General features: G+C 50.6%; 1 protein-coding gene across 1 annotated transcript in view; it reads left to right on the forward strand.

Moving 5' to 3' along the window:
• The first annotated feature begins 6,475 nt into the window (after nucleotides 1-6,475).
• NHLH2 (nescient helix-loop-helix 2) overlaps nucleotides 6,476-25,302 on the forward strand; it is a 74,372-nt gene continuing 55,545 nt past the window's right edge. The window contains exon 1 of the mRNA XM_069202977.1: nucleotides 6,476-7,901. The gene's annotated coding sequence lies outside the window, so the exon portion shown is untranslated. The remainder of the gene's footprint in view (nucleotides 7,902-25,302) is intronic.

Below are 25,302 nucleotides of genomic sequence, written 5' to 3' on the forward strand. Positions count from 1 at the left end.
CGTACCCACTATTCAACAGCTCAAGTGTCCTGTATCACTTGGCCCACACGGACCTAGAGCCCAGTATTGTATAGCACGTGTGCCCTGTATCACTTGACCCACACTGACCCAGTATTCAGCAGCTCAAGTGCCCTGTATCATCTGGCCCTCTCTGACCCAGCACCTAGTATTGTACAGATGATGTGCCCTGTGTCACTTGGTCCACACTGACCCAGTACATAGTACTGCACAGCTCATGTGCCCTGCATCACTTGGCCCTCTCTGACCCAGCACGCAGTATTGCACATTTTTCATGTGTCCTGTATCACTTGGCCCTCAGGGACCCAGTGCCCAGTATTGCACAGCCCAATGTGCCCGGTATCACATGACCCTCTCTGACCCAATACCCAGTATTCAATAGCTTAAGTGCCCTGTATCACTTGGCCCACACTTACCCAGAGCCCAGTATTGCATAGCACGTGTGCCCTGTATCACTTGACCCACACTGACCCAGTATTCAACAGCTCAAATGCCCTGTATCACCTGGCCCTCTCTGACCCAGTGCCTAGTATTGTACAGCTGATGTGCCCTGTATCACTTGGCCCACACTGACCCTGAGCCCAGTATTGCATAGCACGTATGCCCTGTATCACATGGCCCACACTGACCTAGTACCCAGTATTCAGCAGCTCAAGTGCCCTGTATCATCTGGCCCTCTCTGACCCAGCACCTAGTATTGTACAGATGATGTGCCCTGTGTCACTTGGTCCACACTGACCCTGAGCCCAGTATTGCATAGCACGTGTGCCCTGTATCACTTGGCACACACTGACCCAGTACCCAGTATTCAACAGCTAAAGTGCCCTGTATCACCTGGCCAGCTCTGACCCAGCGCCTAGTATTGTACAGCTAATGTGCTGTGTATCACTTGACTGAAGATAGGGATTTTTGGTATCAAACATCTCGTATTAATAAACCCTCACTGAATCCAGTGATGGATTTACTAATAATTGTACTCAGAGGGCACCTTAGAGGTGCCCCTGCAAACCTACCAACTCCAAGTGGGGGCACTGACAGGTCAGAATCATTACAGCCACCATAAGACAGAGTTCTGGCCCCCCGAGGTGAAAGCCAATGCTCTTGAGGGCTCAGAACAAAGGCCTGCTCTGGGCAGAGGTGTGACGTCCCCTTCCAGGCAGGAGGGACATTCCAGGGTGGGGAGCTTCAAAGGCCTTCTTGCCTTTGAAATGCAACCCAGGCCTCTCCAAATGGTGAAGGAGGGTGACCCCCAGTTCCTGACCCCACTTTTGGCTGCAGGACTGACAAGAAAATTAAGTAAATTAGGAGGTGTGCCCACTTCATGCCAGTCCCACCCCTAGGGTGGACGAGCTGAGGTGAGCACTACTTTTTAAATTCCTCCATCTTGCATGGAAGGAATTAGGCCAGAAGTGTTAGGGCAATGCCACTTCCCAAAGGAAGTGGTCATAGGAAGGGTGTAGTCACCCCAAAGGAGAGTACCCCATTGGCTACCACCTGGCACACTCTGTAACATCCCTAAATTTAATATTTAGGTGGCACCACTGAACCCTAGACCTAAGAGGAGCCAGACACTACAGAAGTCACCCAGCAGAGAAGACTGAAGACACCAATTGAGTTGGGCCCAGCCCTACCAGCCCGTCTGCAGCCTTCGAAGAACTTGTGCAAGAAGACGACTTGTCCTGCAGCCCAGTGACCTCCAAAGCCTTGGGAGGACTGCCTGCCTTCAATAAAGAACAAGAACTTTTGTGGACAGCGGACCTGTCCAAAAGAAACATCTACAAAGAAGAAAGAAGTCTGCCTGAGGAACCACAAAACCTTCTTCTGTAACTACCTCTGCACCCGACGCCCACTGTCTGAGTACAAATGGGTCACCAGTCCAGTGAAGGTTCTCCATCGTGGGCTGACCCCTCCCGGACTCCACAGCAACTCTTGCAGCCTAAATCTGAGGGCTCCCCCTGACCGCGACCTGCCCGGTAAGCAGTGCATCTTCGGTTACACCCTGTCTCCATAGGATAACATTGGACACCTGACGCTGTGTTGCCACTTTACTCCCGGCCGTCCCTGTGCTGCTGAGGGTGTAAGTTAGGTGCTGCCTTGTGCCCCCCCCTCCCGGTGCTTACCTTAACCCTCAGAGACCCACCTCTGAAGCTGCTTTTACTCACCTGTGAGCAGTGCATCTTCGCCCCCTCAGTCTCCATTGGTTAATATTGGGCACCAACTCTGAATTCGACCTCTGCACCCAACCTCCCCTGTAACACTGTGGGTGCTCTCTTGGTGCTGATCTGAATCTCGTCTGATGTTGACCTAAAACCCCGAAGACGGAACTCTCAATCGTGTACTTACCTGCAAAACTGCATCTTTGTTTCCCTCCATAGGTTAACATTGGAGACCCTGAAAATTGCACTGTCGTTTTTGAAACTGAAATTTATTTTTATTTTAAAAACTGCTTATCTTATAATGAAGTTCTTTGGCTCAAAGCATACATAAAAGCAAACGTTTTTTTTTCTAAATTTGTCTCTGGTGTACCTATTTAGTGTGTGTCTCGTTTATTGCCTCTGTGAGTACAACAAATATTTAACACGACTCCTTGATAAGCCTAGCTGCTCACCCGCCCTACCACGAATAGAGCTCTAGACCTACCTATTTCTTGTTCGGCACATCTTTGGGGGATCCACTGGACTCTCTGCATAGTGCACAGGTCATGTGCCCTATATCACTAGCCCCCACTGCCAAGTGCACTGCATTTTAGTGCACTATATAGGGAGCAAGCGTTCTACACGCTGTAACACTTGGCACTCATGGACCCAGAGCACAGTATTGCACAGCTCGTGTGCCCCTGTATCAGTTGACCCTCTCTGACCCAGTACCTAGTATTGCACATCTCATGTGTCTTGTGTCACTTGGCCTTCACTGACTCAGTACCCACGACTGCACAGCTCATGTGCCCTGCATCAGAGCGCCTTTGTGCCCTGTATCACTTGACCCTCTCCGACCCAGTACCCAGTATTACACAGCTCATGTACCCTGTATCACTTGGCACTTGACTCACTCAGTCCCAGAATTGCACACCTCATGTTCCCTGTATCACTTGGCCCTTTTTGGCCCAGTACTCAGTTTTGCACAGCTCATGTGCCCTGTATTACTTGACCCTTTCTGACCCAGTACCCAGTATTGCACAGCATGTGTCCTGTATCACTAGCCCTCTCTGACCAGGTGCTCAGTATTGCACAGCTCATGTACCCTGTATCACAGTGTCTTTGTGCCCTGTGTCACTTGGCTGTCTCTGGCCTAGTACAAAATATTGCACAGCTCATGTGTCCTGCATCACTCGGCCCTCTTTGGCCCGGAACTCAGTATTGCACAGCTCAAGTGCACGGTATCCCTTGGCTCTCTCTGGCCTGGTACCCAGTATTGCTCAGTTTGTAGTGGATCCTATTTGGTTTTATTGGGAATCAGTAGTTAGCTTAGCCTCCTGGCTTCAAGGCCTGTGCCCCATCACTGTGACTTTTAATCTACTTAGCTTTCTGTTTTAGCACATTTATTTGACTATTTCTTTAAAAATGGCTGCTATGTTTATGGTTAGGAAGATGTTTTAGTTAGTTTCACGCTAGTAGTGGCACTCTGTGAAGGCATCACTATCAGTGTCAAAGACAAGTGATATACGTAGCCACATCAAGTCCCTTTCCCAATTACGTGTGACAGGAACATAATGTACCTTTTGAGGGAATTGTTGAAATAATTGCCACCCCAAGATGCTTTCTTACCTATTGTTTGGGAACATACCTGCGTAAGGGGTCCTACATGATCTGTATAAATGCATCTCATGCAGACAAGCTTATCAGAGGGAATCCTACCAGATGCCATCAACGATATCTATGCTACACGTCGCCTTTATGCTGACCCAGGCTTCGTGTCCCCACCGAGTCTGATCTAGAGACCTCATTCGAAGGTAGCGAGGGTTGGGGGGCTTTTCTCATGGACACGGTACTGGCAGATTAGGTTTCTCACAGCTAGCTCTCTTTAGGGTAGAGATCAGGTTATCCGCGCTAGAGTTTCAAGGCCTGTTTGATATCGTATGTTTAGTGCGAGATGGTGGGGGGGCTTTGAATTCATGACTCATTTTCACAATTATACCTCTTGCTCTGTGCATTATCCTACTCATTGCAGCCATGCATTTTATCACAGATCGCAGTCTTGTTGATAAAGCCTATTGAAAACTTTACCTTATCTCTTTCATTGCCTGTGTGTGACTGAGACTTGTTGCTCCTGTGAGAAAAGGGTGATCTCCGTTTAACCACGACGCCGCTGAGATGTCGCACTCTTGAGTCCATGCGTGAAGGCTGCCACAAATCACCTTTCACTATTTGGGTTCTTGGTGAGGTGCTGCTTGTGAGCTGGGAGGGTTTGGATGACAGTTGTGACTTGTTGTAGGACTGGCATAGTCACCTACAAGCAAAAGTGCTGTCATCCCTAAACCAGCAGTCTTGCCTAGAGCAAGCGTCAGACTACGACAAGTTCATGTGCCCTGTATCACTTGGCCTTCACTGGCCCAGTGCCCAGTATTGCACAGCATGTGCCCTGTATCACTTGGTCTTCACTGGCCCAGTGCCCAGTATTGCACAGCACGTGTCCTGTATCCCTTGGCCTTCACTGGCCCAGTTTCCAGTATTGCACAGCACATGTCCTGTATTCCTTGGCCTTCACTGGCCCAGTGCCCAGTATTGCACAGCACGTGTCCTGTATCCCTTGGCCTTCACTGGCCCAGTGCCCAGTATTGCACAGCACGTGTCCTGTATCCCTTGGCCTTCACTGGCCCAGTGCCCAGTATTGCACAGCACGTGTCCTGTATCCCTTGGCCTTCACTGGCCCAGTGCCCAGTATTGCACAGCATGTGCCCTGTATCACTTGGCCTTCACTGGCCCAGTGCCCAGTATTGCACAGCACGTGTCCTGTATCCCTTGGCCTTCACTGGCCCAGTTTCCAGTATTGCACAGCACATGTCCTGTATTCCTTGGCCTTCACTGGCCCAGTGCACAGTATTGCACAGCACGTGTCCTGTATCCCAGGGCCTTCACTGACCCAGTGCCCAGTATTGCACAGCACATGTCATGTATCTCTTGGCCTTTATTGACCCAGTGCCCAGTATTGCACAACATGTGTCCTGTAGCACTTTGCCTTCACTAGCCCGGTATCTAGTATTGCACAGCATGTGTCCTGTATCACTTGGCCTTCACTGACCTAGTGCCCAGTATTGCACAGCACGTGTTCTGTATCACTTGGCCTTCACTGGCCCAGTATCCAGTATTGCACAGCACGTGTCCTGTATGACTTGGCCTTCACTGACCCAGTGCCCAGTATTGCACAGCACGTGTCCTGTATCCCTTGGCCTTTATTGACCCAGTGCCCAGTATTGCACAGCATGTGTCCTGTAGCACTTTGCCTTCACTAGCCCAGTATCTAGTATTGCACAGCACGTCTCCTGTATCACGTGGCCTTCACTGGCCCAGTATCCGGTATTGCACAGCACGTTTCCTTTATCACTTGGCCTTCACTGACCCAGTGGCCAGTATTGCACAGCACGTGTCCTGTATCACTTGCCCTTTACTGACCCAGTCCCCAGTATTGCACAGCACGTGTCCTGTATCACTTGGCCTTTATTGACCCAGTGCCCAGTATTGCACAGCACGTGTCCTGTATCACTTGGCCTTCACTATCCCAGTACCTAGTATTGCACATCACATGTGTCCTGTATCAGTTGGCCATCTCTGTCCCAGTACCCAATACTGCACTGCACATGTGCCCTGTATCACTGGGCCCGGCTGACCCAGTGCCCAGCATTGCCCAACTCAAGTGTCCTGTATGACTTGGCTCTCTATGACCCAGTACCCAGTACTGCACAGCTCATGAACCCTGTATCACCTGCTCTCTCTGACCGAGTACACTGCACAGCTCATGTGGCCTGTATCACTTGGTCCTCTGTGACCCAGCGTCCAGTATTGCACAGCTCATGCGTCTTGCATCAGTTGGTCCTCTTTGGCCCAGTGCTCAGTAGTGCACAGCTCATGTACCCTGTATCACGCCCCTCTGCCAGCCTGCGGTGCCCTGGGGCCCTCTCCCCCCTCCTGGTACCTGCTGCACAGCTGATTCCCGGGTGCTCTCAGACTCCGCGCCTCTGTGCCTCAAAGCCTCGATGCCCCATATCCTTTCTCGTATTTCAGTGCTGCTGGTCCCTCCGCCCTGCCAGTCTGTAACCCCCCCCCCCCCTCCCCCATCTACCTGCCCACAGCTGATGCCCAGCTCCAGACTCCGAACCCCTCAACACGCCGTCCTCCCCCCTCCACCGACTGGGCCCGGCTGCGGCCCTGGCTCGGATGGCAGCTCATCCCCTCGGGGAGGTCCGGGCTGTGAAGCCTCCTCCCGGTGACAGATGTCAGGTTGAATTAGAGGACCCGGCCCATCCTGCTGTCCAATCACCTTCCCCGGAGCCCCCACCGGCCCTGGAGCGCGCTATCTCTCCCCCATCTCTGGAGCCGTCCTTTGGTACCCGGGCCAACCGAGGACGGGAGAGACATCTCATCCCTGTGTGTTCAAGGGTGGGCGGAGCACCCCCGATCCGGTGACACCCCCCATCCCGTCCAGCTTTCACCTCAGCCGCCAGGGACCCTCTCCAGGTGAGAGGGAGGGGTCGAGTCTGGCAGCTGGGCAGGGAGGGGACATCCTCCGGGCACGAGCATCCTGTCCACGCACTGAGCATCCGTTCACCTCCTCCTGGACCAGAGCATCCGTCCTCGTCCTGGACCGCAGCATCCTTCCGCATCACCAAGACCTGAGCATCCTTACACCTCCTCCTGGACCAGAGCATCCTTCCTCCTCCTGGAACAGAACATCCTTCCTCCTCCAGGACCAGAGCATCCTTTTGCCTCCTCCTGGACCACAGCATCCTTCCTCCTCCTGTACCGCAGCATCCTTCCTCCTCCTGGACCGCAGCATCCTTCCTCATCACCAAGATCTGAGCATCCTTTAACCTCCTCCTGGGCCAGAGCATCCTTCCTCCTCAAGGGCCAGAGCATCTTTCCTCCTGGACCACAGCATCCTTCCCCAGCCTCCTGTTGGACCACAGCATCCTTCTCCTCTGTTGGACCACAGCATGATCCTGTGTTCCTGGGTCAGACCGTCCACCCGCCCCTCCTGGGCCTCCGCATAGCGTCTTTATCCCACATCACATCTGTGGCACCTGATTTCTGGGCCTCTGCCGAAGACGCGCCCCTCCCTCCGAGCTTAGTGTGGCCTTAACGCCGACCCCTCGGATGACCGGTCCTGGCTCAGCCCCTGGACGGAGGAGGACCAGCCCCTCCCGGGCTAGGACCAGGACCCCGAGGACATCTCTAAGGTCGTGTCATCCCTCGGGTCCACCTTGTCGTGTGTGTCCAGCCAGCGTCCCCAGCCCCACCGGATGCATCGGTGGGACACCAGAGGCGAGCGGGTACCGGGGACAAAGGGGAGGAAAGTTTGAGTCCAAGTCGGTGAAACCTGCGGGCCTCTTACGTCGACGTAAAGAAACACCCACTTTAGGAGGACGCAGGAAGAGTGAAAACGCAGAGGTGACGACAACAATGAGGACCTGGCTAGGATGAAAGGCAGAGTGTCCGCTGCAGGACGAAACAACAGAAAGGATCGGTGAAATAGGGACTTTAGGACGACGTAAATTAAACACCGCCTTGGCGGGGAGTCTGGGGGGAGACACCGACTGCCCCCGGCAGAGATGAGGGTGCAGCCCGCACCCCCCAGCACAGGTGCCCGGTAACCAGGCCCGGCGCCCCCTCTCTCTCCAGCTCACGCCCTCCGGAGGGGTCTGTGGGGGGTCGGTGAGAGAACCACACCAGGTGAGTCCTGTCCCTGATTTCGTTTCTTCCACCTGCGGAACCGTGGAAACTCCTCCCATCCCCTTGTGTAACGTGTTTCTAGTTTCTGTTCACTTTTGTTCATCTCTGCAGCAGAAATAAACCCCAAACACACAATCCTTGTGTTTTTACCAAAAACAACATGAGAACCGTCCCTTTAACGAAATAAAGAACAACTCTTAAACTAGAAGAGACAAGTTGGTTACTCTGGATAATGTTTCCATTAACAAATCTATTTTGTATATTTTTCTAACACAAGACGCCAAGAGTACGATAAAAAAGGAGCTTGTTTTTTGTGTGTAGACAACAGCCTCGTGATTTGTAATAAGCGCGATAGCAATCTAATTTCAGTTTTTAAAAAATATGCGCAACTTCTAGGAAAAAAATAAATCGTCCGTTGGAAACAATCACCAGACAAAGACGAAGGTGTTTTTCAAACAGGAGTTTCGGTGCCGCCTGTTTCCAAAGGAGCGGGAATGTACCATTTAGTAATTCTTGGCCTTATGTGACTATATTTGGTATTTTCTGCTGATTTGGAACCCTCTATAATTATCTGTGTAACGACACATGGCTGCTGTAAAGCGCTCGAGAACCTGTGGGTAATGTCTGCGCTATAAAAAGAACTACATAAATAGATAGGTCTTCCGTTAATTTTTAACGAAATTACCCTTCACCCCTTAATTGGAGGGGACGTTGGGGCGCTAGGCTGGAAAGGAGGGGTCTGGAGGAGCCACCCCGAAAGGTTTTAGTACTGGAAACATGTAGCGAAGGCAAATCTATCGTTTTATAAATCTTCTAAACTCATATTTTATTTTTAAATATTTTTTGTTTTCACCTTTTTAGCTCAGATAATGAAAGGTTTTATAATATTCGACCAAACTGCGTACCCGGGTGTTTCTTTCGCAGCAAACCCCAGGTTTCTTCTGTCCGGACTCGCTGGGTCTGGTTTTAAACATTATTTTTCGTGCTGTTCCCCTCAGATCCCGTCTGTGTTGTGTTGGGGTTCACAAACCATGCACTTTGGGTCACACAACGAGTGTGTGCGTTCGTTGTCACAGGTCCGTCCCCTCGTTGTGATTGTTTGTGGGACAAAGGGCCGTGGGTGGGGCCGGCGCTGCCCTCCCGCCTCAAGAGGACGATGGTTTTTATTATTAATCACATAAAAAATATATTTGCAGTGTTAGGAAGATGTTATCCTTATTAATATGATTAATTCGACATTCTGCGTATTTTATTTTTAATAGTAAAGTTATTACTCTGTTTTTTTTATGACATTCGACGCCACAGCAGCAACAATGAACATATTTTTTCCGGAGATATGTGGGGCCGAGGCGGCTTCGTGTTTGCAATTTGTAGCAAAGATGAGAGAAGCCGCGTATTTATTTTAAAACAAATGATTATAGTTATGGGTGACAGTGATATGGGGTACAGTCTGTAAGTGCAGCTCGGGCGGGGGGGGGGGGGCAGGACCTTCCGCACGGGTCTGTGATTACACTTGCCCTCAGGGGATGCCCCCCTCTGTCTGGGGTTAGTTAGTGTAAATGAGGGGGGCATCCCTGATATTACCCACCGCCAGTTCCCAGGCTGTAGCTGGGTGTGAAGCCCCCCAGGCCACAGAACAGATGGGGTCCTGCACCCCCCAGGGGCCGCACGTGGGATTCCTCCCATCTCCTTGTTTCATATTTTAATTTCCTTCTCACCATCTTCATGTTCTGGGAGAGACGGGAAACGGAATGAACATGTCTGAGGCGCGGAGGCTGCTGGGAGATTCCCACCTCCTGCCCCGGTGCAGCCAGCGCATCACCGGGAGAGGGGTAATTAGAGGGGGGTGGGCCCCCGTTAGAGGGACCCGCCCCGGCCCCTCAGATCTCAGGGGAGCAGAAGAAAGACACCCTCGTCTGTCTGCCTCTATGCGCTTCTGTCTATCATTAATTCTGATCAGTCTGTCTGCCTCTGCGCTTCTGTCTGTCAGTAACTTTAATCTGTCCGTCTCTCTGCCTCTATGCGCTTCTGTCTATCATTAATTCTGATCAGTCTGTCTGCCTCTATGCGCTTCTGTCTGTCAGTAATTCTGATCTGTCCGTCTCTCTGCCTCTATGCGCTTCTGTCAGTAATTCTGATCCGTCTCTCTTCCTCCATGTGCTTCTGTCTGTCAGTAATTCTGATCCATCTCTCTGCCTCTATGGGCTTCTGTTTGTCAGTATTTCTGATCCGTCTGTCTGTCTGCCTTTATGCGCTTCTGTCAGTAATTCTGATCTGTCTCTCTGCCTCTATGTGCTTCTTTCTGCCTGTCAGTAATTCTGATCTGTCCGTCTCTCTGCCTCTATGCGCTTCTGTCTGTCAGTAATTCTGATCTGTCCGTCTCTCTGCCTCTATGCGCTTCTGTCTGTCAGTAATTCTGATCTGTCCGTCTCTCTGCCTCTAGGCGCTTCTCTGTCAGTAATTCTGATCTGTCCGCCAATAGTTCTGATGTGTCCGTCTGTCTTTCCTCACAGGGGCCTCCCCGGGACCCAGAGGAATAAACCCCCCTTCTGATCAGTCCTTTAACTCTGATAATATCCTGCAGTCAGCAGGACTCACAGGCTGGCATCACAGGAGCCGCCCCAGTGTCCCCGTGAACATGGGGATCATGTATGAGCTGGGAACACGCGTTCACACCCCAGGCATGTGGGATACACACTTTAATGAGGCGGGACTTCCGGGCAGGAATCAACACATTTCCAGTGAGAGGGAAGATCCCCTGTCACGCATCTCACGCACACCCACCAACCCACCCGAATAGAAGTGTCTGCGAGACAAACACATGTAAAGACCGGAATCACGCAGTCGGGTGACCGGTCACATCCTTTTTCAAGGAGGCCCCATGAGAAAAAAAACTTAAAAAATAGGCGGGGTTACCAAATGCGTGAACACCGGTGAGTCCCGCATGTAGGCATGACCCCCCCCCCCAAACACTTGTGCTGGCCTTAGGTAAAAAAAAAACACAATTCGCCGTTCATGTTCTCGCGTTTTGAGGCCCCTCCTTGTTTGTTCGTTTTCTTCCACTTTAGGCTTTCTTTAAAAACTATTCCACCCCCCAACATATCCCCCCCCCCCCCCTCTAACCTGATGTCGTAATTCCGGTCTTTGCATTTTCAATGTCTATCCGAACACGTCTATTCGGGTGACTTGAACATGGTGATGACATCCCGGTGGGTTTGCGTCATCTGTGTTAAGACTGATTCAAGACACATCTTGTGTCTCATTAGAATCTTTTTGATTCCGATTAATTCCCAACCGGAGGTCCTGCCTAATTATCTTGTGTTTTCCAACATGTGCTCCATGTGCACGCGTGTTCCAAGTTCATGTTTCATGACTCCGGCCCCGTTAAGGATGCGGGGGTCCCCACACATCGATCGATCTCTGGCGAGGCTGACATCGGCGCGCAGCACGAGGCACTCAGTCTGCAACTGATCGACGGAGCTCCCCGCAGATGTGACCTGGCCCGGGCTCGCCCGCCAGAGGCCGGATAGACGCCTTTAACTCCAGCCAACTAAACTACCACTGATTGTGGGGTTATGAGGTGGGGTCGGCTGAGCCACACATGGGGGCAACCCTCAGCACGGGGAGGGCACTGACCTTGTACTCAGACCCTCACTCCCGGGCGCCCCTGACACCTGTGAGGTCTGTGTGACCCTCTGCAGCTGGTTGTTACTGCCCTCATGCGCCCTCTGTGACCCTCAGCACTGGGACGGCACTGACCTTGTACTCAGACCCTCACTCCCGGGTGCCCCTGACACCTGTGAGGCCTGTGTGACCCTCAGCACGGGGAGGACACTGACCTTGTACTCAGACCCTCACTCCCGGGCGCCCCTGACACCTGTGAGGTCTGTGTGACCCTCTGCAGCTGGTTGTTACTGCCCTCATGCGCCCTCTGTGACCCTCAGCACTGGGACGGCACTGACCTTGTACTCAGACCCTCACTCCCGGGTGCCCCTGACACCTGTGAGGCCTGTGTGACCCTCAGCACGGGGAGGACACTGACCTTGTACTCAGACCCTCACTCCCGGGCGCCCCTGACACCTGTGAGGTCTGTGTGACCCTCTGCAGCGGGAGGACACTGACCTTGTACTCAGACCCTCACTCCCGGGCGCCCCTGACACCTGTGAGGTCTGTGAGACCATCTGCAGCGGGAGGGCACTGACCTTGTACTCAGACCCTCACACCCGGCTCCCCCAGGCACCTGTGAGGTCTGTGAGACCCTCAGCAGTGGGTGATCACTGCTCTCATGCGCCCTGTGTGATCCTCAGCAGATGGATGTCACTGCCTATGGGACCCTCAGCACTCACTCCCGGCTGCCCCAGGCACCCGTGAGGTCTGTGTGACCCTCTGCAGCTGGTTGTTACTGCCCTCATGCGGCATGTGTGACCCTCAGCACTGGGAGGGCACTGACCTTGTACTCAGACCCTCACTCCCGGGCGCCCCTGACACCTGTGAGGCCTGTGTGACCCTCAGCAGTGGGAGGGAACATCCCTGCCACTTAGGAACCTTAGGCCCTGCCCTCTGCGACCCTTGGTCCCTATGTGACCTTTTGGGTGCTCGGAGGAGCAAACAGATGGACACGTGTAATTAACACAAGCGACACTTCTATTCCTCCCCCTCCTGTGCACTCAGACACGACAAGCACCAGTGCTGCCCCTCCCCCTACAGTGCACTCAGACACCACAAGCACCAGAGCTGCCCCTCCCCTCCTGTGCACTCAGACACCAAAAGCACCAGTGCTGCCCCTCCCCTCCTGTGCACTCAGACACCACAAGCACCACTGCTGGCCCTCCCCCTCCAGTGCACTCGGACACCACAAGCACCAGTGCTGCTCCTCCCCCTCCAGTGCACTCAGACATCACAAGCACCAGAGCTGCCCCTCCCCTCCTGTGCACTCAGACACCACAAGCACCAGAGCTGCCCCTCCCCCTCCAGTGCACCCAGACACCACAAGCACCACTGCTGCCCCTCCAGCTCCTGTGCACTCAGACACCACAAGCACCAGTGCTGCCCCTCCCCCTCCTGTGCACTCAGACACCACAAGCACCAGTGCTGCCCCTCCCCTCCAGTGCACTCAGACACCACAAGCACCAGAGCTGCCCCTCCTCCTCCAGTGCACTCAGAAACCACAAGCATCAGTGCTGCCCCTCCCCCTCCTGTGCACTCAGACACCACAAGCACCAGTGCTTTCCCTCCCCCTCCAGTGCACTCAGACACCACAAGCACCACTGCTGCCCTCCCCCTCCTGAGCACTCAGACACCACAAGCACCACTGCTGCCCCTCCCCTCCTGTGCACGCAGACACCACAAGCACCACTGCTGGCCCTCCCCCTCCAGTGCACTCAGGCACCACAAGCACCAGTGCTGCCCCTCCCCCTCCATTGCCTCAGACATCACAAGCACCAGAGCTGCCTCTCCCCTCCTGTGCACTCAGACACCACAAGCACCAGACACCACAAGCACCAGAGCTGCCCCTCCCCCTCCAGTGCACCCAGACACCACAAGCACCACTGCTGCCCCTCCAGCTCCTGTGCACTCAGACACCACAAGCACCAGTGCTGCCCCTCCCCCTCCAGTGCACCCAGACACCACAAGCACCACTGCTGCCTCTCCTGCTCCTGTGCACTCAGACACCACAAGCACCAGTGCTGCCCCTCCCCCTCCTGTGCACTCAGACACCACAAGCACAACCTTTGCCCCTCCCCTCCAGTGCACTCAGACACCACAAGCACCAGTGCTGCCCCTCCCCCTCCTGAGCACTCAGACACCACAAGCACCACTGCTGCCCCCCCTCCAGTGCACCCAGACACCACAAGCACCACTGCTGCCCCTCCCCCTCCTGAGCACTCAGACACCACAAGCACCACTGCTGCCTCTCCTGCTCCTGTGCACTCAGACACCACAAGCACCAGAGCTGCCCCTCCTCCTCCAGTGCACTCAGAAACCACAAGCATCAGTGCTGCCCCTCCCCCTCCTGTGCACTCAGACACCACAAGCACCAGTGCTTTCCCTCCCCCTCCAGTGCACTCAGACATCACAAGCACCACTGCTGCCCCTCCCCTCCTGTACACTCAGACACCACAAGCACCACTGCTGCCCCTCCCCCCGTGCACTCAGACACCACAAACATCACTGCTGCCCCTCCTGTGCACTCAGACATCATGAGCACCAGTGCTGCCCCTCCCCCTCCTGAGCACTCAGACACCACAAGCACCACTGCTGCCCCTCCCCCTCCTGAGCACTCAGACACCACAAGCACCACTGCTGCCCCTCCTCCTCCAGTGCACTCAGACACCACAAGCACCACCGCTGCTCCTCCCCCTCCTGTGCAGTCAGACACCACAAGCACCACCTTTGTCCCTCCCCTCCTGTGCACTCAGACACCACAAGCACCACCTTTACCCCCCCTCCTGTGCACTCAGACACCACAAGCACCAGAGCTGCCCCTCCCCTCCTGTGCACTCAGACACCACAAGCACCAGTGCTGCCCCTCCCCTCCTGTGCACTCAGACACCACAAGCACCACTGCTGGCCCTCCCCCTCCAGTGCACTCAGACACCACAAGCACCAGTGCTGCCCCTCCCCCTCCATTGCACTCAGACATCACAAGCACCAGAGCTGCCTCTCCCCTCCTGTGCACTCAGACACCACAAGCACCAGAGCTGCCCCTCCCCCTCCAGTGCACCCAGACACCACAAGCACCACTGCTGCCTCTCCAGCTCCTGTGCACTCAGACACCACAAGCACCAGTGCTGCCCCTCCCCCTCCTGTGCACTCAGACACCACAAGCACCACTGCTGTCCCCTCTCCTGTGCACTCAGACACTGCTGCCCCTCCCCCTCCTGTGCACTCAGACACCACAAGCACCACCTTTGCCCCTCCCCCTCCAGTGCACTGAGACACCACAAGCACCACTGCTGCCCCTCCCCCTCCAGTGCACTGAGACACCACAAGCACCACTGCTGCCCTCCCCTCCAGTGCACTCAGACACCACAAGCACCACTGCTGCCCTCCCCCTCCTGAGCACTCAGACACCACAAGCACCACTGCTGCCCCTCCCCTCCTGTGCACGCAGACACCACAAGCACCACTGCTGGCCCTCCCCCTCCAGTGCACTCAGGCACCACAAGCACCAGTGCTGCCCCTCCCCCTCCATTGCCTCAGACATCACAAGCACCAGAGCTGCCTCTCCCCTCCTGTGCACTCAGACACCACAAGCACCAGAGCTGCCCCTCCCCCTCCAGTGCACCCAGACACCACAAGCACCACTGCTGCCTCTCCTGCTCCTGTGCACTCAGACACCACAAGCACCAGTGCTGCCCCTCCCCCTCCTGTGCACTCAGACACCACAAGCACAACCTTTGCCCCTCCCCTCCAGTGCACTCAGACACCACAAGCACCAGTGCTGCCCCTCCCCCTCCTGAGCACTCAGACACCACAAGCACCACTGCTGCCCCCCCTCCAGTGCACCCAGACACCACAAGCACCACTGCTGCCCCTCCCCCTCCTGAGCACTCAGACACCACAAGCACCACTGCTGCCTCTCCTGCTCCTGTGCACTCAGACACCACAAGCACCAGTGCTGCCCCTCCCCCTCCTGTGCACTCAGACACCACAAGCACCACTGCTGTCCCCTCTCCTGTGCACTCAGACACTGCTGCCCCTCCCCCCCCTGTGCACTCAGACACCACAAGCACCACCTTTGCCCCTCCCCCTCCAGTGCACTGAGACACCACAAGCACCACTGCTGCCCCTCCCCCTCCAGTGCACTAAGACACCACAAGCACCACTGCTGCCCCTCCCCTCCAGTGCACTCAGACACCACAAGCACCACTGCTGCCCCTCCCCCTCCTGTGCACTGAGACACCACAAACACCACTGCTGCCCCTCCCCCTCCTGTGCACTCAGACACCACAAGCACCTCTGCTGCCCCTCCCCCTCCAGCCTGTTCCCGGTGTCATCTCGTATATTCTTATATATTTTGGCCTTCATATGCACATCCTTTCCACGTGTTTTCTTATATATTCTCAGAGTTTGCTGTGTTTATTCGGTGTTCTCATCACTTCTCAGTGCTTCAGTATATATCCTCGTCCCTACTCTGCGTGTCTCATTCTATATTCTCTTAGTTTGCAGTGTTTTTTATTCTGTGTGGTCATCATTTCTCTCAGTGCTTTATTCAGTGTCCTCACCCTTACTCTGAGTGTTTTAGTCTTTGTTCCTCTTTCAGTCTCTGCTCTCAGGGCCACAGTGCAGGTTTTATTCTCTCTTTTCGCAGTGAGATCTTTGTTTTCTTCTGTTCTCTTGTAGCCCGGGCAGGATATTTTTATTCTCAACCTCTCAGCTGCTCTGAGTGGTTGGTTCTTTATTCCCACTGCTTCCTGGTGGTGGTCCCTTCTGTACTCTCAGGATGTCACAGAGTGCTTCATTGTAGATGTTTCACACTCTTCTCTGGATGCTTTATTCTAACATTTTGAAAGCCTTTTCAGGGAGCATTTTTTAGTTAGTCGCACAGTCTTTTCTGGGTGTTTTGGTCCACATCCTTATACCATTTATCAATGACACAGGGCCTGCTCAGATCCGCCCGCCAGACCCGTGGTGAGCAGACCTCCGTTGAGGTGGCGGTCTCCCCGCCGGCCCTATTACGACTTTCCCCCTGGGCTGATGGGTGGAAACCAGTCAGACCATCAGCCCAGTCGAAAAGGTGCGGCAGCATTGCCAACGGCTCATAATAGATCCGGAACCAAAGCTGCCGCACGTACGGGGCACCATCAGCCTCGAAATAGGCACTGTCCGCACAGCAGTGCGCATTGGAGGGTGCTGGGCAGGGGGCCCCTGCACTAGTTATCTGCCAGCCTTTTCATGCATCGCCTTCATCCCGTCGGGATCGGAGATCTTGGGGGGATGGCCGTAGACCCGCCAACCTCGTAATGTGGTGATCGGGCCACCACAACAGCGGCGGCCAGACCACCACTGCAAGTCTGCCGGTCTGTTGACCGTCCGACTCTTAATAAGTCCCACAGTCTCCTTTCTAGCCCCAGCTGTGAAAGTTCTACTCTGTACTATCGCCGTCTACTCTGGGTATTTTTACTCCATATATCTAAATAGTCTGTGGGTGTTTTATTATATATACGTTTTTACTCTATAATCCCAAAACTTGTTGTGAGTTTTATTTTATTTCTTTCATTGCTTGCTCTGTAAGTTTTACTCTACTTTCACATAGCCTGCTCTCAGTATTTTATTCTACATCTTCACAGTTTGCTGTAGGTGTTTTATTCTGTATTTTTCAAAACCGCCTTAGGGAAAGTCTTATATATATTCTCAAAGTCTCCTTTCGATTTTTATTCTTATTTTTGAAAGGATTTCAAAATGTCAGTTTTTCCTATATTTCACAGTAGGTTGTAGATTTTGAACTGTATAATTTTGCAGATTTCTCTGAGTGTTTTATTCCACATATTGAAGCTTGCTGTGTATGTTGCGTCCTATATGTGCATAGACAGCTCTGTGTGTTTTATCCTTGAGCCTCATGGCCCGCTTTGTAACTTTTATTCTCGATTCTCATGGCCTGCTCTGTGTGTTTTACCCTAGATTCTCATGACCTTCTCTGTGTGTTTTATCCTAGATTCTCATGGCCTGCTCTGTGTGTTTTACCCTAGATTCTCATGACCTGCTCTGTGTGTTTTATCCTAGATTCTCATGGCCTGCTCTGTGTGTTTTATTCATGTCTTTACTCTAGATTCTTCTGGCTTTCTCTGTATCTTCTATTCTAGATTCCTCCTGCCTGCTTTGTATCATTTGTTCTAAATTCTCATGGCCTGCTTTGTATCTTTTACTCTAGATTCTCATGGCCTGCTTTGTATCTTTTACTCTAGATTTCTCATGGCCCGCTCTGTATCTTTTATTCTACATTCTCATGGCCTGCTCTGTATCTTTTATTCTAGATTCCCATGGCCTGCTCTGTATCTTTTATTCTAGATTCTCATGGCCTGCTCTGTATTTTTTTATTCTAGATTCTCATGGCCTGCTCTGTATCTTTTATTATAGATTCTCATGGCCTGCTCTGTATCTTTTATTCTAGATTCCCATGGCCTGCTCTGTATCTTTTATTCTAGATTCCCATGGCCTGCCCTGTATCTTTTATTCTAGATTCCCATGGCCTGCTCTGTATCTTTTATTATAGATTCCCATGGCCTGCTCTGTATCTTTTATTCTAGATTCCTATGTCCTGTTCAGTATCTTTTATTATAGATTCTCATGGCCTGCTCTGTATCTTTTATTATAGATTCCCATGGCCTGCTCTGTATCTTTTATTCTAGATTCCTATGTCCTGTTCAGTATCTTTTATTATAGATTCTCATGGCCTGCTCTGTATCGTTTATTATAGATTCTCATGGCCTGCTCTGTATCTTTTATTCTAGATTCCCATGGCCTGCTCTGTATCTTTTATTATAGATTCCCATGGCCTGCTCTGTATCTTTTATTCTAGATTCCTATGTCCTGTTCAGTATCTTTTATTATAGATTCTCATGGCCTGCCCTGTATCTTTTATTCTAGATTCTCATTGCCTGCTCTGTGTGTTTTATCCTAGATTCTCATGGCCTGCTCTGTGTGTTTTACCCTAGATTCTCATGACCTGCTCTGTGTGTTTTATCCTAGATTCTCATGGCCTGCTCTGTGTGTTTTATTCATGTCTTTACTCTAGATTCTTCTGGCTTTGTCTGTATCTTCTATTCTAGATTCCTCCTGCCTGCTTTGTATCTTTTGTTCTAAATTCTCATGGCCTGCTTTGTATCTTTTACTCTAGATTCTCATGGCCTGCTTTGTATCTTTTACTGTAGATTCTCATGGCCTGCTTTGTATCTTTTACTCTAGATTCTCATGGCCTGCTTTGTATCTTTTATTCTAGATTCTCATGGCCCGCTCTGTATCTTTTATTCTACATTCTCACGGCCTGCTCTGTATTTGTTATTCTAGATTCTCATGGCCCGCTCTGTATCTTTTATTCTAGATTCCCATGGCCTGCTCTGTATCTTTTATTCTAGATTCTCATGGCCTGCTCTGTATTTGTTATTCTAGATTCCCATGGCCTGCTCTGTATCTTTTATTCTAGATTCCCATGGCCTGCTCTGTATCTTTTATTCTAGATTCCCATGGCCTGCTCTGTATCTTTTATTCTAGATTCTCATGGCCTGCTCTGTATTTGTTATTCTAGATTCTCATGGCCTGCTCTGTATCTTTTATTCTAGATTCCCATGGCCTGCTCTGTATCTTTTATTATGGATTCTCATGGCCTGCCCTGTATCTTTTATTCTAGATTCTCATTGCCTGCTCTGTATCTTTTATTCTAGATTCTCATTGCCTGCTCTGTATCTTTTATTCTAGATTCTCATGGCCTGCTTTGCATCTTTCATTCTAGATTCTCATGACATGCTTTGTATCCTTTATCCTAGATTCTCATGACTTGCTCTGTATATTTTATTCATATCTTTATTCTAGGTTCTTCTGGCCCGCTCTGTATCTTTTATTCTAGATTCTCATAGCCTGCTCTGTATCTTTTATTCTAGATTCTCATTGCCTGCTCTGTATCTTTTATTCTAGATTCTCATGGCCTGCTTTGCATCTTTCATTCTAGATTCTCATGACATGCTTTGTATCCTTTATCCTAGATTCTCATGACTTGCTCTGTATATTTTATTCATATCTTTATTCTAGGTTCTTCTGGCCCGCTCTGTATCTTTTATTCTAGATTTTCATAGCCTGCTCTGTATCTTTTATTCTAGATTCTCATGGCCTGCTCGGTATCTTTTATTCTAGATTCTCATGACCTGCTCTGTATCTTTTATTCATATCTTTATTCTAGGTTCTTCTGGCCTACTTTGTATCTTTTAATCTAGATTCTTCTGGCCTTTTCTGTATCTTTTGTTCTAGATTCTTCTGGCCCGCTCTGTATATTTTATTCTAGATTCTCCTAGCCCTCTCTGTATCTTTTATTCTAGATTGTCATGGCCCGTTCTGTATCTTTTATTGTAGATTCTCATGGCTCTTACTGTATCTTTTATTCTAGATTCTCATGGCCTGCTGTTTGTGTTTTATCCTAGATTCTCATGGACAGCTTTGTGTGTTTTATCCTAGATTATCATAGCCTTCTTTGCATTTTTTATTCTAGATTCTTCTGGCCTTTTCTGTATCTTTTAGTATAGATTCTTCTGGCCTGCTTTGTATCTTTTATTCTAGATTCTCATAGCCTGCTCTCTACAGCCTACTTTACACCTTTCACAGTTTGCTCTGTTTTTTATTCTGAGTTCCTATAACCAGCTCTGTATTTTGTTACAAAGCCTCTAATCCTGCTATGTATGTTTTATTTTTAAAATCGCATTGTCTCTCGTGGGTGTTTTATATTTGTCAGTGTCTGTTCTGTGTTGTATTTTATATTTCATGGCTTGTTCTGTGTGTTGTATTCCACATTCTCCTAGCCTGCCCTGTGCTTTTATTATTGCCCTAGAGCCGACTGTCGAGGGCTCTACCGGCTGTTGAAGGCCCTGAACCTAAGGTATAGGCCCGAGCAGCAGGTGAGAGCCTATAACCAGGGAGAGGGCCTTTAACAACCGATATAGCCCGAGGCAGAAGAGCTGTAAGACTATTAGAACATTCCATCCACTGAGGGTAGAAGTTTCTGAATTAAAAAAGGAGAAACTGAAAGGCAACCATGGGAATGTTGGAGCTCTGGGCTTCTACTGGCCATTACAAGCCCTGGGCTACTTCATTGTCTTCAGTGGAGCTCCCGGCATTCCACTGGTCAAATTAAGATTCTTACAACCCTTTCTGTGTGTTTTATTGTATATTCTACCAGCTTGTGTTTTATTCTTGAGTCTCACAGTCTGTTGAATGTGCTTTTTTAGAGTTTCGTAGTATGTTCTGTGAGTTTTATTCTAATTTCTCACAGTCTGCACTGTTTTATTTTATTTTACATTAGCACTACTCCCTCCCCTGGTGTTTTATTCTATATCCCCACTGACTGCGGTAAATTTATTATAGATTTTCGCAGCCTGCCCAGTGCCTTCTAGTCTACACCCCCATATTCTGTGCCGCGTTTTATTCTAGTCTCTTAGTCTGCTCTGCCTTTTTTATTCTAGAGGTTCCTAGTCTATTGTCTGTTTTATTTTAGATTTTACTAGTCTGCTCTGCATGTTTTATTTTAGATTTTACTAGTCTGCTCTGTATGTTTTACTCCAGAGTCTCCTAGTCTGCCTCACCTGTTTTATTCTAGAGTCTCCTTGTCTGCTCTGCATGTTTTCTGGATGCTCCTAGCCTACCCTGTGTTTTATTTTAGATTTTCCTATCCTGCTTTGCATGTTTTCTGGATGCTTATGCCGTGCTCTGTGTTTTATTTCAGGTTCCTCTTGTCTGCTCTGCATGTTTTCTGGATGCTCATACCATGCCTTGTGTTTTATTTCAGATTTTCCTAGTCTGCTCTGCATGTTTTCTGGATTCTCATACCCTGCTCTATGTTTTATTTCAGATTCTCCTAGTGGTCTCTGTATGGTTGTTCTGGATACTCGCAGCCTGCCTGGTATATTTCATTGTGTGTTATGCTTCCCTGCAGCCCTGGTTGTGCACCCAGCAGGCTCCTGCTGCCCCTTTGGCCATCCCGGGTGGGAGGGGCCTTGTTGTCTGCCCCGCCCCCACAGTTCCAGATGCCTCCTTCCGGCAGTTAATTCAACTCATCCTAAAACAATATTAACTCAGAGTTAAAACTTAGGATGGGAGCAAATTACCAGTGTGCAGGAGGCTGGTGCACACGTGCCTGTCTCCAGGAAGGCAAAGGGGTGATTAATGGGTGGTTGATGCAGGTAAATATGCTTATAGGTGGGCAGGCAGACATGCAGGCAAGTGGTGGACAGACTGACCGACGGACAGACTGATTAACTGCAAATAAATCTCAGCTATGCACATCTGTGCACCTTTCACTGAGAAGTTATGGCTGTGCACATCTGTAAACCTTTCACTGAGAACCTATGACTGTGCACATCTGTACATCTTTCACTGAGAACCTATGACTGTGCACATCTGTGCACCTTTCACTGAGAACCTATGGCTGTGCACATCTGTAACCTTTCGCTGAGAACATATGGCTGTGCACATCTGTAACCTTTCACTGAGAAGTTATGGCTGCGCACATCTGTAAACCTTTCACTGAGAACCAGGGACTGTGCACATCTGTACACATTTCACTGAGAACCTATGACTGTGCACATCTGTACACCTTTCACTGAGAAGTTGTGGCTGTGCACATCTGTAACCTTTCACTGACAACCTATGACTGTGTGTGTCATCTGTACACCTTTCACCGAGAACCTATGACTAAGCACATAGAACCTATGACTGAGCACATCTGTGCACCTTTCACTGAGAACCAATGACCGAGCACATTTGTACACCTTTCAGAGAGAACTTATGACTGAGAACATCTGTGCACCTTTCACTGAAAAGTTGTGGCTGTGCACATCTGTAAACCTTTCACTGAGAACCTATGACTGTCACATCTGTAACCTTTCGCTGAGAACCTATGGCTGTGCACATCTGTAACCTTTTACTGAGAAACTCTTTGCACATCTGTACACCTTTTACTGAGAACCAATGACTGTGCACATCTGTACACCTTTCACTGAGAACCTATGACTGAGCACATCTGTACACCTTTCAGAGAGAACATCTGACTGTGCACACCTGTACACCTTTTAATGAGAACCTCTGTGCACTTCTGTACACCTTTCACTGAAAACTTATGTCTGTGCACATCTGTACACCTTTTAGTGAGAACCTCTGTCCACATCTGCAGACTTTTCACTGAGAGCCTGTGCACATGAAAGCCTGTGACAGTCCACATCTATGAAGCTGTTGCTGTGCACTTCTGACTTTGCACTTATGTCTGCACGCCGTGTACTGTGCACTTCTAGATGTGCACAATTCACCGTGCACCTTCCATACACATTCACTGTGCCCTCTGACTTTGCACCTTTCATTTTGCGTCTCTTACTGTGCTCCTCTGTATGTACATGTTTCACTACACAGATCTGACATTACACCTTTCATTGTGCATCTCTACCTGTGCACCCCCAAATGTGCACCATTCAATATGAACCTTTCACTGTATGCATGTCTGCACATCTTTCAAAGTACTGTGTACAGTGTGCACCTTTCACTGTACACATGTGTATACCTTTCACTGCACACCTGTGTACACCTTTCACTGCACACCTGTGTACACCTTTCACTGCGCACCTGTGTACACCTTTCACTCTGCACCTGTGCACACCTTTCACTGCACACCTGTGTACACCTTTCATTCTGCACCAGTGTACACCTTTCACTCTGTACCAGTGTACACCTTTCACTCTGCAGCTGTGTACACCTTTCTCTGCACACCTGTGTACACCTTTCACTCTGCACCAGTGTACACCTTTCACTCTGTACCTGTGTACACCTTTCACTCGGCACCAGTGTACACCTTTCACTGCACACTTGTGTACACCTTTCACTCTGCACCAGTGTAGAACTTTCACTGCGCACCTGTGTACACCTTTCACTCTGCACCTGTGTACACCTTTCACTCTGCACCTGTGTACACCTTTCACTGCACACCTGTATACACCTTTCACTCTGCGCCAGTGTACACCTTTCACTCTGCACCAGTGTACACCTTTCACTGCACACCTGTGTACACCTTTCACTCTGCACCAGTGTACACCTTTCACTGCGCACCTGTGTACACCTTTCACTTCACACCTGTGTACACCCTTCACTCTGCACCTGTGTACACCTTTCACTCTGCACCTGTGTACACCTTTCACTGCACACCTGTGTACACCTGTGTACACCTTTCACTGCACACCTTTCACTGCACACCTATGTACACCTTTCACTCTGCACCTGTGTACACCTTTCACTGCGCATCTGTGTACACCTTTGACTGTGCACCTGTGTACACCCTTCACTACACACATGTGTACACCTTTCACTGCATACCTGTGCACACCTTTCACTCTGCACCTGTGTACACCCTTCATTCTGCACCAGTGTACGCCTTTCAATCTGCACCAGTGTACACCTTTCACTGAACACCTGTGTACACCTTTCACTGCACACATGTGTACACCTTTCCCTCTGCACCTGTGCACACCTTTCACTGCACACCGATGTACACCTTTCCTTCTGCACCAGTGTACACCTTTCACTCTGCACCAGTGTACACCTTTCACTGCACACCTGTGCACAACTTTCACTGCACACCTGAGTACACCCTTCACTGCACACCTGTGTGCACCCTTCACTGCACACCTGTGTACACCTTTCACTCTGCACCTGTGTACACCTTTCACTCTGCACCTGTGCACACCCTTCACTGCACACCGGTGCACATCTTTCACTCTGCACCTGTGTACACCTTTCACTGCACACCTCTGTACACCTTTCATTCTGCACCAGTGTACACCTTTCACTGTGCACCTGTGTACACCTTTCACTGCGCACCTGTGTACACCCTTCACTGCACACATGTGTACACCTTTCACTCTGCACCTGTGTACACCTTTCACTGCACACCTGTGTACACCTTTCACTGCACACCAGTGTACACCTTTCCCTCTGCACCTGTGCACACCTTTCACTGCACACCGGTGTACAGCTTTCATTCTGCACCAGTGTACACCTTTTTATTCTGCACCAGTGTACACCTTTCACTGCACACCTGTGCACAACTTTCACTGCACACCTGTGTACACCCTTCACTGCACACCTATGTACACCCTTCACTGCACACCTGTGTACACCTTTCACTCTGCACCTGTGTACACCTTTCACTCTGCACCTGTGTACACCCTTCACTGCACACCGGTGCACACCTTTCACTATGCACCTGTGTACACCTTTCACTGCACACCTGTGTACACCTTTCATTCTCCACCAGTGTACACCTTTCACTGCGAACCTGTGTACACCTTTCACTGCGCACCTGTGTACACCTTTCATACTGCACCAGTGTACACCTTTCACTGCGCACCTGTGTACACCTTTCACTCTGCACCTGTGTACACCTTTCACTGCACACCTGTGCACAACTTTCACTGCACACCTGTGTACACCCTTCACTGCACACCTGTGTACACCTTTCACTCTGCACCTGTGTACACCTTTCACTCTGCACCTGTGTACACCCTTCACTGCACACCGATGCACATCTTTCACTCTGCACCTGTGTACACCTTTCACTGTACACCTGTGTACACCTTTCATTCTGCACCAGTGTACACATTTCACTGTGCACCTGTGTACACCTTTCACTGCGTACCTGTGTACACCTTTCACT

The sequence above is a fragment of the Pleurodeles waltl genome, chromosome 8 (assembly GCF_031143425.1).
Source record: "Pleurodeles waltl isolate 20211129_DDA chromosome 8, aPleWal1.hap1.20221129, whole genome shotgun sequence".
NCBI lineage: Eukaryota > Metazoa > Chordata > Amphibia > Caudata > Salamandridae > Pleurodeles > Pleurodeles waltl.